This window comes from Triticum aestivum, chromosome 6A (genome assembly GCF_018294505.1).
Source record: "Triticum aestivum cultivar Chinese Spring chromosome 6A, IWGSC CS RefSeq v2.1, whole genome shotgun sequence".
Lineage (NCBI taxonomy): Eukaryota > Viridiplantae > Streptophyta > Magnoliopsida > Poales > Poaceae > Triticum > Triticum aestivum.
The window spans coordinates 596,968,958-596,982,367 of NC_057809.1; the positions used below are offsets into that span (position 1 = coordinate 596,968,958).

Consider the following 13,410-nt stretch of genomic DNA (forward strand, 5'->3'; position numbering starts at 1 on the left):
CCAACCGGGAGCTGCAGGGCCATCAACGCGCGAAAGAGATCGTTCCCATGGAGGCCGGCGAGCCGGGTCGCGGAAGCCGAGGCGGAGGCTTAGTCTTTACGGAGGCGACGCATGGAATGGAGGCGAGCAGTCAGGTCCTTCACCTTGCTGTTGGCGAAGCTGAACTCACTACAAGAATTCTGTTAATCCATGATGGATTAAGTCCGTCACAGGCATGTGCAAAACTGTCGTGGAAGGGCATACATGATGGATTTAAAATCTGTCATGTATATCGCGTCACAATTTAACCACTGCACACTCTATGACGGATCATCCAAAACCGTCATGAACCATGACGGTTCTTTACTGTCATGGATGGCACGTAACTGACATACTCATAACGGCATCAATTTGCCTGCCACATCATCATCTGACATGGATATGACGTGGCAACCTATATAGTAATCAGCCCATCTAAATTTTGGCCCACTATATTTCAGCTCGGTGTCCAAAAGGGACAACCCATAATAATTTCGGGTAAGGCCCACAAATTTCATCCAAAGACATCAGCCCATCAGTCATTTCTCTTGGTCCATGGAAATTTCAGGCTATTAAGAGTTTGGCGAAAAATATATGCTCATTTCACTAAAAAAGAAAATTACAAATATACACCAAAAATATATCAGTACAGGAGCAAAAAGAAGACCCAGAAAACACTAATTTTACAAGCATGTCTCAAAGAACACTATGCTACTCTCCAGCCAGTACCGCCCAAATCAGCAAGGCCAACTCTCATCAAACAGCAACTATGGGTGATCCGATGTTTCTGGCTGCACACCGAAGTCATCAAAATGCATGTCGTTGTGGTTGAAACTGCTCCCATAAACCAATATCTGCCACATTATGAAAATTACGTCACATTATAAAATATAATAGCCAGTAGGTAAAACTAGAAGTAGCTTACACATTATCACGATATTTTTTCACTCCCAGGATGCAAACTAGTGCAACAAACTTAATTGAACATGTGAAAAGAGACAACCAGCAACAACAAAAAGTAATGATGAACTGTAATAGATCAATAGAGTTGGTAGGGAGAAAAGAACTAAACTCCGTTGTGCTTATTTGACATAAAAAGTTCCACTACAACTCAGATAAGAAATGCAGCCCAGCTAAGGTTGCGTAACAACAGAAGTATTATGAAAAAGTCGTTCAAAGGCATGATATTACAACTAAGCAACGTCGAAGTGGAGCCATACCAAGAACTCACATAAACCTGAACGCAACAACTTCTCAGATTTTGCTCCTATATGAAGTGAACCCAACATAAACAATATGCATGTAAACTTTGAACAGTTGTAGTGGGGTCAAAGTCATTTGTAGGGAGGCATTAGCTATATGAACTATACATGCCAAAGATGTGAATCGCATTAACAATTCAAGTTAATTACTCCATTTCGCAAAACATACAGGACAAAAGTGGAGATATGATCAGAACCAGCGCATTTAAATGATGCAAAATGCAGTATATGATTTATTCCAGAACAAACAAAATACATTTAGAAACATAATGAAGGAGTATTAGTGAGAGATTGTGATGCAAAAATTCAAGGAATGTACCCAAAATATCCGAAGATATAATTTCCTAACAAAAGAGGCCATATTTGACTCCACTACAACATACATGAAAAATACAAGAATGTCGAGCGTTTAAATTTCAACGACGGAAAGGTGCATGTCCATTGGTGGAGTCATGCTCCCCTTCTGAATGAGCAATAACTATTAGTGAAAAATCAGCCTCTAAGCGACGGTTATCATAACCTGCCAACTGGTGTCCGAGTTATCTTAAAAACAACTCAGACTATATTGTATTGCTGTTGGGACCCTATTATTTCTCTACTAGGCATCCAAATGAACTATTTAGTTGAGTTGTGCCGCTCCTGTATACACAGTTTTTGTAAGAGAGTTTCTACAGTTTGAGAAAACACATGGTGCAAATCATCATATACAACTACAATCACAGAACCACAAACTCCTACCTTCTACTCCTACCTTCGACTGTTATGTAGCAAATGAATCGAAAACTGACATAAATGTATCAATTCGACATAAAAAGATGGGAAAAGACTGTAAAACTGGGAGAGGGAGAGTGAAGGGAACTGACTATACACCACCTAAGCACCATTTATCCAGAAACGATAGCACAACATTTTGCCATGTAGCTGATACATGAATGCACTGCCTTGTTCTAAAAAAGATAAAAAATAGGCCCGAATACATGGAATAAGTAACTCAATTCATGGATATGTTCTTGCTTGGTCATTTTTCACCTAATGTTCACCAGAAAGAGTTCGTGCACAATAAACAGCTCGTTAGCTTTATAGGAGGACAACTAACCTCGCACTACCAAATACAACTGAAAATGTTCAAAACCATGGCATTCATGATGTAAACATGGAAGTAACATAAAACTCCTATTCTTATATATGCTAAACTTTTGAAGAGATGTAAATTTTGGATAAAACCACGAAGAATTAATTTTTTACACAAAAATCAAGCTTCTTAGAACTCTAAGCAGCAGAGATGCTGAAAAGTGTAGTTTGTCAAGCTGACAAAGGGAGAGACATTGTGCTTGCATTGAGATGGAATATTGTCGATGCCTGTAATACATTTTTAATGTGGTATATATGGATTGGAACAATGATTTGAACATACCAACATACTGCATATAACATAGATATATGTACCAGCATACTGCATATAATATAGATATACGTACATATATGGCTCTGTCTAGAAACTGGAACAAAATAACACCACGTCCAATCATGAACTTCTGATGGTTCTGATATTGATTCTGCACTAACTCCTCCTGCCAAAGAACCAAGTCAGTACATAAATATCAGAATATTTCCATGAGTGATTCATGTACCTTAACGGTAAATAAAAATCGTTGGAGCTAGAGGACAGGAGGCAGGGCCGCAGGGCTAAGGGGGTGTTGGACTTGCTGACATCCTGTACGCCACTGGATGGGTGGAGAAGGGGGGTTCAGCTGCAGGGCGTGCTGATGCTGTACTGGCGCTCCTCCTTAGAGGTCGACCAGGAGGAGCACCGGTGTTTGTCAGCATCGTCGTCGAGCAGGACAAGGCTCGCTGTGCCCGCCCTCGTCCCGGACCGGCAACTGCAGGGTGCGCTGTGTCTATGGAACCTGCGGGAGGAGATCCTCCGCGCCGACCTGCTCGAGGTGGACCGACAACTGCGGGCACCGTAGACGACGAATAAGAGCTGCCAGAGCCCGCCAGAGATGCGCCGACGATGAAGGGTGTGCCGGAGTAGAGAACCCTAGCACGGGACTGGATTTTCGGTGAGCGGTAGAAGCCGGGAGGGGGAAATCTTGCGGAGGGGAGGATGGACCTGAGCGAGGCGAGCTCAGTGGGGTGCTCCGCGCCGGCGATAGCCGCTGCAATCGCCAAAATCGGACGCGGGCAGCTGTGGCGGCGGAGGGAACAGAGGAGAGAAAGAGGATTAGGGTTAGATGGGTGTGGATTGTGGGCTTAAGTAGTCTGGGTCAAAAAAATTGCCACCGGCCCGTGTGGGCGACTTAAAATTTTACATGTCCGCACGCTCTCTGGAAAGTTCGCGCATTCTCTTTTAGTTTTAATATAAATCATTGGCTACACCAACTGACAGGTGGGACAAATAAAGAGTCACATGGGACACGTCAGCAGCAACCATCGGTGGCGGTCCGAATGATGTATAGAAAAAGAGAAGACTAAGCACTAGCAAGGGGGTGCGGTCACATCCTGCTAATCCATGACGCTTTCCATGACGGATAAGAGAAACTGTCATCATCGATGACGATATCTGAGAATGTCACCAGAAATCTGTCAGGTATTAACAGGTTTCTTGTAGTGACTTGTGAATGAAGTCATCCAGTGCACCCTTGAGCCAGGCGGCGAAGCTGGCGTCGAAGAAGGAATGCGCCGTGGCGGACATCAGCAGCCCCTGGAGGCGTTGCAGCGCGTTGGGCTGCGGGTTGCTCTCCGTGACCACCTCGATAAGACGTACGGTGGTCGTCTGAATCGCCTCCATCTCCGATCTCTCACCATCTCGCTCTTGCTCTGATGTCCAGATACTTGGATCGGAGTAGAAGAAGATGGATGGTGACGCTTTTAAGCAAAGCACAAGCACATCAGTTCCACGACAAGCACGCCTCGATTCGCAGAAATAACACTGTCATGTTTCTACAAGACACTATGTTCTAGAGTGGGAAGTGTGTTTCCACCCAAAACATTCACCATAGAGTCGCGGACATGCACAAAGGAAGTGACGTGCAGTGATAACAGACGCACAGTCTTACAGGTACAAGAGGCACGCCCGCCTCTGAATTGTAAAATACCTCAGCTAACGAGTTATTTGGAGAGGCACGGCTGTAACATCACACGTGACTGTGTATTCTAGATGATTTTAGTCGCTCGCTCTATTCACAAAAGGAAATCCAAACATACAGACGGTGCACAAAAACATGAAAACTTGATAGTTTTTTGAGCTTGCAAGTTGCTTCACAGCTGAAGATCACAAAAACAAGTTCCTGACAACCTTATAGACAATGGATAAAGTACAAGCTCGAAGTCCAAACTGGAAAGCACGCAACAACACCTATCTCTGATGTCCGGATAACCTTTTTCAACATCCACAAGTCAATGGATCCGGCAAATCCATGATTGGACACTCGTTTGTCCAGATGTGTACTTTTAAATCCAAGTTCATATGCCTACAATACCCTAACAATATAAGATGAGCACGTCTAGAAGCCTTGTTGCCCCATTAAAGCATCTCTTCTTGATGTTCATAAAATCCTTCAGTGATGTTGTCTGGGGGGAGAGAAACTTGAGCCTCATAGTCTCAAACTCCTTTGCGTTCCGAACAAAGAATTTTGCAAATTCAATGTTTTTCTTGCAGTGTACATATTTTTCCAGCGTTACTGTCTTCAGGCGAATGTCATGCTGTTTCAGAAACACCCGGTGCTTGTGGTGCCACTTATTTGCTACACCTTCCTCGCGGCATACTCCTCCCTAAAAATGCATGAAGAGTGAGAATACTCAAGGATTACAAAAGGAGGTAGAGGCCTCGAATATAGTACGCTGTGCATTGTATGTGCTTTCAATATATCTGGAAATCGTTACCTTGATAAACAGGTTCTCTAGGCTAGGAAAGCATTGCATCCAGGCAACAACCTTGTTTAGATTTAATGACATGTGGATAAGCAGGGTCTTCACAGATTGAACCGCCATTGATAGGCTGACTACAAACAAAGCCTGCGACAAGCACATATCATAAAATTAGCTGGATAAAAGATCGCTTGACATGAAACTTCGGCACTGCAAGGAATGCAAGTAAAGAGTATAGTGCAAAAGGTGAGCACCTCAATAACTGTAGAGACAAAAACAATCTTGGATTTAGGAAATCCTTCATAAAAATTACCCAAACACTCAAGCTTAGGTGCATGAAAGACAGTTATCTGCAAGTGCCGGCTATGAATATCGTGAATCAATCGTTTAAGTGAGGGCGCATCCTCAACAACGAGTTCATCATTCTCACAAAGGATATAGATGACTTCAACTTTGCCCGAGTTTATTATGATGCAGTGGTCCAAGTTATTGCAAACAAGCAGGAGCCACTCGAGGGCAGGGCAACCATGGCTAATTATGCTTTGCAGTGAGACGTCTGATATATCAACTTCCAAAAACGAAAGCCTCTTGAGGAGTGGAAGTTTAAATGATCATGCATACTTGTCAGGTATGTGGCAAAGAGCAAATGTGACGGTGTGTAGTGAGGAGGAAAACAACAGCGTGGAAGTCGGCGGTGAGGGCGCAGACGAAGAGATTTCGTGTGGTAGTGTGATGGTTTTTCCAACAAAACCTGGGAACATGTAATAGAACTCGAGAACCTGGAGATTCTTTAATCTTGGGGATCGAAGCCAGGCGTCAACTATAGAGGGTCTGCAGTGGAGGTAGCACGCCGGAATGCAGAGACGATGAACTGTGCCACCATCACCGGAGAGGATGGCTTCCGGAAGCCATGAACCATCAACGTCAGATTGAAAACTACACCGAGTTCCAAAATATCTAATGCGAATGACATCCTTACTGGGGAGCATGGACAATACGTCTATATGAACTGTTTCTAGGGGCTTAAAGAGACGTGGGACAGGGATCTCACTACAGTCAAGATTCAGAGGAGCGGTGCGCCATAAAGGACGCCATTGACGTGCAAGGATTTGAGTGCGAACGCCTTCTTTAGTGGACAGACGGGAGATCACCTCACCGAGGATGGCGTCCGGGAGGTCGCTGATGCGGTCGGGACCAGACTGCTCTTCTTGATGCTTGGATCCGATAGGAGCATCCTCGTCGCTTCCAGCCGCTACCGCAAAACCACTAGAGGAAGACGTCGTCGGTGGCACGAGCCTCGCCATCTTGGTGCTCGGGGCACCGGAGTAGACCTCCATCTCCGTCTCCATTGCTGGGATCGCGCCGCCTGTGAGCGCTGCTATCTGTGGCGTGGATGTAGACAGACGGTGGATCTGGAGAAATGGACTAGCCTGTCCATCCACAAAACGACTTAAATACGGGTCCAGATTAATTACTTCTTCTAGTATTTTTCTTTCTGACAGGAGGGCCCGGGTTAAGTACTACATGTAGCAAGTCAATGGTAGATGGGTGCTTGGAACATTAAATAAAACCACGACTTTAAAGGTACGAAGGCATGGGCTAGCACTCTCTGCAGCCACAGATATGTACGTTTGTGACTCTCTGTGTTTCAGTCACTAAGGTCACAGGCACAGGCGTCAAATCCAGAAAGGCATCGTGTGCTATTATATAGAGTCATGTTCTCTTGTGTTTGTGTTTCGAATGATTCAGACGACTCGTTCAGACGGAGAGGCACGGACGAGAAGCCCATGGTAGCATACTTTAGTATTATTAGGCAGGGTCACAATCATGCGTTTATTGCGCATAGTCGATGATATTACATAGAGTCATGCTCGCCTGTGAGACTCAACCAGACGGAGATGCACGACCGTCTAGCCCACGGAACTGAACCTTTGTCTTACGCACAGCCAGGGGCGTTTACACTGTGAGGCACGGAATTGCCTATATGAGAGACGCTAATTTTAAAAGCTCATTTCCTTGAATTTAAAAGCATAGACGTTAAGTCCATACAGACACGGTTCAGTACCGAGTTGCGTCATGCTTCTTTCTTGATAAAGACGTCGACGTTCGTGGCTATCTGTGTTTCAGTGACAAGGGTCACAAGCACGGGCATACATCCCCCGAAGGCATGGCATGCTATTATATATAGTCACGCACAAAGGTTTTTTGATCATGTTCCAAATGAGTCAGTGGACTCGGTCAAAAGGAGAGGCACAGACGTCCAGCCAACTGAGGCATGGTTCGTTCCTACCCGGAGTGACGTTGGTGCGTTTATTACGGAAACCTTGTAGAATCGGGTGACTGTCCTTGTTACAATTGTTTTCGTTGTAAGATTTTTAACTCAAATGCACGAAAGGCGACTTTGTATGTTTAGTAGCGTCACGATCCTTTACGCACGAAGACGACTTTTTGTGTGTCAGTGTTTCAAGTCACATCCATGGTTGTCAAACTAACAAACACTTGACCAGTAATTATCCAGAGTCACCTTGGTGTCTCTTTGTGTTCCGAATGCATCCATTGACTATGTTACCAGGACAGGCACGGTCGGGATGGCGATGGAGGCATGCTTGTGTTTTGTGCGGGGCCACGTTTGTCTGTTGATTGCGGAAACACAACGTTTCGGTGGGCGTCTCCACATATTCGGATGTGAACACCACGTGGCGCCACCACGAAAACCCAAGGGTCCGACGGACGTCTCTGGTGACACCGGTCTGGCTCGTCGCCAGAGGCCAGGCTCCGGTTATTTAAGGCAGACGGACGGCGTCTCGAAACCCTAGCCACACCCTCCTCTTTCTTGGACTGTCCAGATCCACGCCACAGATAGCGGTGCTCGCAGGCGGCGCGATCCCAGAAATGGAGACGGAGATGGAGGTCTACTCCTATGCCCCGAACACCAAGAGGGCAAGGCTCGCGCGATCGGCGACGCCTTCCTCTAGTGGTTTGGTGGTAGCGGCTGGAAGCGGCGAGGGTGCGCCTACCAGTCCAAGGATCAAGAAGATCAGTCTGGTCCTGATCGCATCAGCGACCTACCGGACGGTGTCCTCGGTGAGGTCATATCCCGTCTGTCCACTAAGGAAGGCGCTTGCACTCAAATCCTCGCACGTCGGTGTCGCCCTGTTTGGCATGCCACTCCTCTGAATCTGGACTGCCGTGAGGTCCCTGTCCCATGTCTTTTTAACCCTCTAGATCAAGTACATTTCGAGTTGGTCACCGCGAACTCCGCCACACCGGAGGAACTCGTCCGCGTAACATACACTGGAACTTTTTTTAGAGGAGAACATGTTGGTGAATATAATTCCTATGATGATTCGTACCTTCCAGAGGCCATCCTCTCCGCGCGTCAGAGTGCAGTTCGCCGCCTCTGCATTCCAGCATCCTACCTCGACTGTAGGCACTCCACGGTCGACGACTGGCTTCGATCCCCAAGACTAAACAATCTCCAGGTGCTCGAGTTTTACTACCTGTTCCCACCATGCTTGAGACAACATGACATAGGGCCATTCTCATGCCCTTCGCTCATGCCATCACCACCATCATTAAACCCTCAGACTTCCTCCTCTCTCCAAACCATCGCCTTTGCTCTTTGCAAGTTACCAGACAATTATGTACGGGTGCTTAAACTACCACTGCTCAGGAGACTCTCGCTAGTAGATGTTGATCTATCAGAAGTCTCATTACAAAGCATCATCAGCTCTACTTCTCCTACACTTGAGTCTCTGCTGCTTGTTTGGACAGTTAGGCACCATTCCATCAGAATAAACTCACCTAACCTTATAAGCATTGGCATTTCTGGTTACTATGGTAAAATTGTTATAGAAGATGCCTCGTCACTTCAACGGTTCCTTTGTGATGGTGATTGCAAAAAGTTGCTGGTAGTTATCACCTCTGCACCTAAACTGCAGGTCATGGGCAAATTATCTAATATTTTCTGTGAATCCGGCATCACAAATGACTGTATAATTATTCAGCTACTGACTTTCAACAATACTTTCACCTCCATTCATTGGTACGAACAAGTTCCATGCAATTCAACCTTTACTCTACTAATATTATGTTTTACTCTACATGAAGTGTTTGCCGACAGTCAGCACATCCACAGCGGTTCATTCTATCAAGACGTTGTCTATCAGCATGGATTATGATCTGCTTGCAGTCTTTTCCTTGGTGGAACACTTCCGAAGCTTGGAAAATGTGTATATCGAGGTGATGCTTCTCACACAGATTGCAAAACACATACCATGCATGGTGCAGAACTCCATTCAACAAAAGGAAAACTTGTATGTAATGGACAAAGGTGTATACAGTCATGGACGAGTATTAGGACAAAACTAAAAAAGAAAGCTTTTATTACAAGAGTGGTTATAGACTTATTCCTTCTAGCAGAATCACTCTTTATTGAGCTTAACCATTTCAAATATTCATGTTTATCCAGGAAATAGCCCCTAATGAAGAAAGTCTTGCGAACGACTATTCTTGCAAGCACCATCATGAAGTTCGTTTGAAGTCACTGACGCTGGAAAGCTATGTTCAATGCGACAAAAGCATTCGATTTGCAACATTCTTTATTCTCAACGCAGCACAGCTGCAAACTATGAGGATCAAGTTTCTTCTTCAGGAACACTTCACGGAAGAATTCTACAAATAGCAACAAGACGTGCTTCAGTGGGACAAAATGGCTTCTAAACAGGCTTGCCTTAGGTTGTCGCCAAGTTGCAACCACGGGAACTTGGATCTAAGGCACGCATGTGTTGAGCACCTGGATTTAAAGGATACATTCATTTGTAAGTGCTGAAAACTGTGCTGGAGTTAGATGTTCCCGCCACTTTCCAGTTTTGGAATTTACGTAGGTGTGCTGAAACAATGCCCGTACCTTTTTTGCTCAATCTGTAACCTTACCAACAGCGAACTCGGTATTTCGGTAGATGGCTAAACGGTCTTTTGCTCATGCCATACATTTCATTAACTAAAAGGGCTTCAAGTCTCTGCATCCACGGCTATGTACATTTGTGACTTTCTGTGTTTCAGTGATAAGGGTCACAGGAAAGGGCATCAAATCCGCAAAAGGCTTTGTGTGGTATTATATATAGTCATGCTCGCTTGTGCTAGCGCTTGTGTTCCGAATGATTCAGTGAACCACGGTTTGTGAGCAAACACACAGACGATAATGACTTTGTAGAAAAGTGATTTAAGACGCACTGTTCTACCTGTCACACAGGCACGACCATGGCAAACGCACGGTTTGCCACGAACCACACAACGAACGTGAAGTGATACGACAGGACACAGGCACGCCCGTGATTCCACGTGCTTCACTAGCACGTAAAGACGTAATTCTTTCCCAGGATACGATGGAAACCTACTGCCAAGCACTATATGCATTTGTAAAACAGAAATGCAAACACAACCGCGACCCATTGTGTTTGAAATCGTTGCATCACAGAAGCATCGCAAGCATGGTTATGCACACGAGGTACGGTTAGGCACAGTGCAGGGACATAATTGCAGATGTCACCGCTGTTGCGCGTTTTTTAAAACCACGGTCTTGCAATCTTTCTGTTTCAGTGTTTCAGTAATTAGGGTCACAGCCACGGGCGTCGAATCCACAAAGGCATCGTGTGTTATTAAATAGAGTCATGTTCACTTGTGTTTGTGTTTCGAATGATTCAGTCGACTCGTTCAGACGGAGAAGCACGGACGAGCAGCCCATGAAGGCATACTTTAATATTAGGCAGGGTCACAATCATGCCTTTATTGCGCATGGTCGATGGTATTACACAGAGTCATGCTCGCCTGCGAGACTCGATCAGACGAAGATGCACGGGCGTCTAGCCCACGGAACTGAACCTTTGTCTTATGCACAGCCACGCGCGTTTACTCTATGAAGCACAGAATTGCCTATACGAGAGACACTGATTTTAAAAGCTTATTTCTTTGTATTTAAAAGCACTGACGTGAAGTCCATAGAGACACGGTTCTTTCTTGATAAAGTCTCTGCAGCCACGGTTATGTGCATTTGTGACTTTCTGTATTTTAGTGATAAGGGTCGTAGACACGGGCATCAAATCCACAAAGGCATCATGTGGTATTATATAGAGTCATGTTCACTTGTGTCTGTTTTCCGAATGATTCCGTCGACTCGTTTAGACGGAGAGGCACGAACCAGAAGCCCATGGAGGCATACTTGAGTATTTGGCAGAGTCACATTCGTGCGCTTACTACAGAAACATAACAAAATTGGATTCAGATGTGAACCCTTGATACGTGTCCAACGTATCTATAATTTTTGATTGCTCCATGCTATATTATCTACTGTTTTGGACTATATTGGGCTTTATTTTCCACTTTTATATTATTTTTGGGACTAACCTATTAACCGGAGGCCCAGCCCAGAATTGCTGTTTTTTTGCCTATTTTAGTGTTTCGGATAAACAGAATATCAAACGGAGTCCAAACGGAATAAAATCTTCGGGAACGTGATTTTCTCACCGAACGTGATCCAGGAGACTTGGACCCTACTACAAGATATCAAAGAGGAGGTCACGAGGGTGGGGGCGCCCCCCCTAGGGCGCGCCCCCTGCCTCGTGGGCCCCTCGGTGCTCCACCGACGTACTTATTCCTCCTATATATACACATGTACCCCAAATGATCAGAACAGGAGCCAAAAACCTAATTCCACCGTCGCAACTTTCTGTATCCACGAGATCCCATCTTGGGGCCTGTTCCGGAGCTCTGCCAGAAGAGGGCCGTCATCACGAAGGGCTTCTACATCATCCTAGCCCCTCCGATGAAGTGTGAGTAGTTTACCTCAGACCTTTGGGTCCATAGTTAGTAGCTAGATGGCTTCTTCTCTCCCTTTTGAATCTCAATACAAAGTTCTCCCCCTCTCTTGTGGAGATCTATTCGATGTAATCTTCTTTTTGCGGTGTGTTTGTTGGGACCGATGAATTGTGGGTTTATGATCAAGTCTATCTATGAATAATATTTGAATCTTCTCTGAATTCTTTTATGTATGATTGGTTATCTTTGCAAGTCTCTTCGAATTATCTGTTTGGTTTGGCCAACTAGATTGGTAGTTCTTGCCATGGGAGAAGTGCTTAGCTTTGGGTTCGATCTTGCGGTGTCCTTACCAAGTGACAGAAGGGGCAGCAAGGCACATATTGTATCGTTGCCATCAAGGATAACAAGATGGGGTTTATTTCATATTGCATGAATTTATCTCTCTACATCATGTCATCTTGCTTAAGGTGTTACTCAGTTTTTAACTTAATACTCTAGATGCATGCTGGATAGTGGTCGATGAGTGGAGTAATAGTAGTAGATGCAGAATCGTTTCGATCTACTTGTCACGGACGTGATGCCTATATACATGATCATGGCTAGATATTCTCATAACTATGCTCAATTCTATCAATTGCTCAACAGTAATTTGTTCACCCACCGTAGAATACTTATGCTCTTGAGAGAAGCCACTAGTGAAACCTATGGCCCCCGGGTCTATTCTCATCATATCAATCTCCATCACTTTAATATTGTTTTGCTTTTTACTTTGCCTTTACTTTTTACTTTGCATCTTTATACCAAAAATACCACTAATATTATATCTATCAGATCTCACTCCCGTAAGTGACCATGAAGGGCTTGACAACCCCTAATCGCGTTGGTTGCGAGTAGCTATCGCTTTGTGCAGGTACGAGGGACTTGAGCGTGGGCTCCTACTGGATTGATACCTTGGTTCTCAAAAACTGAGGGAAATACTTACGCTACTCTGTTGCATCATCCCTTCCTCTTCGGGGAAAACCAACGCAAGCTCCAGACGTAGCAGGAAGGATTTCTGGCGCCGTTGCCGAGAAGTCGACGCAAAAAGTCAACATACCAAGTACCCATCACAATCCCTATTTCTCGCATTACATTATTTTCCATTTGCCTCTCGTTTTCCTCTCCCCCCAATTCACCCGTGCCGTTTTATTCGCCCTCCCTCTCTATCCTCCCTCTCTGTTTGCCTATTTTGCTCGTTTGCTTCTTTGTTTGCTCGTGTGCTAGTTTGTTTGGTTGTCGTCATGGCTAGTCTCATATCTTCTCCGTTGTCTCCCGAGAGTGAAGTTCTAAATTTTAAACAAAGGGAGGGAGAAAATCTAAAAGATGCTTGGTATAGAACTTGCAATGATCAAAATAGATCTACCAGGAAACAATCTACCTTAGTTCTTCTTCGCAATTTTTATGT

At 44.9% G+C, this 13,410-nt stretch overlaps 1 long non-coding RNA gene across 1 annotated transcript; it reads right to left on the minus strand.

Moving 5' to 3' along the window:
* Positions 1 to 560: 560 nt before the first annotated feature.
* On the minus strand, positions 561 to 3,531 carry LOC123128824 (uncharacterized). The gene is made up of 2 exons (XR_006463456.1): positions 2,759 to 3,531; positions 561 to 872 (listed from the first exon to the last, which is right to left on the minus strand). It is a non-coding gene; the product is annotated as an uncharacterized lncRNA (long non-coding RNA).
* Positions 3,532 to 13,410: the final 9,879 nt, after the last annotated feature.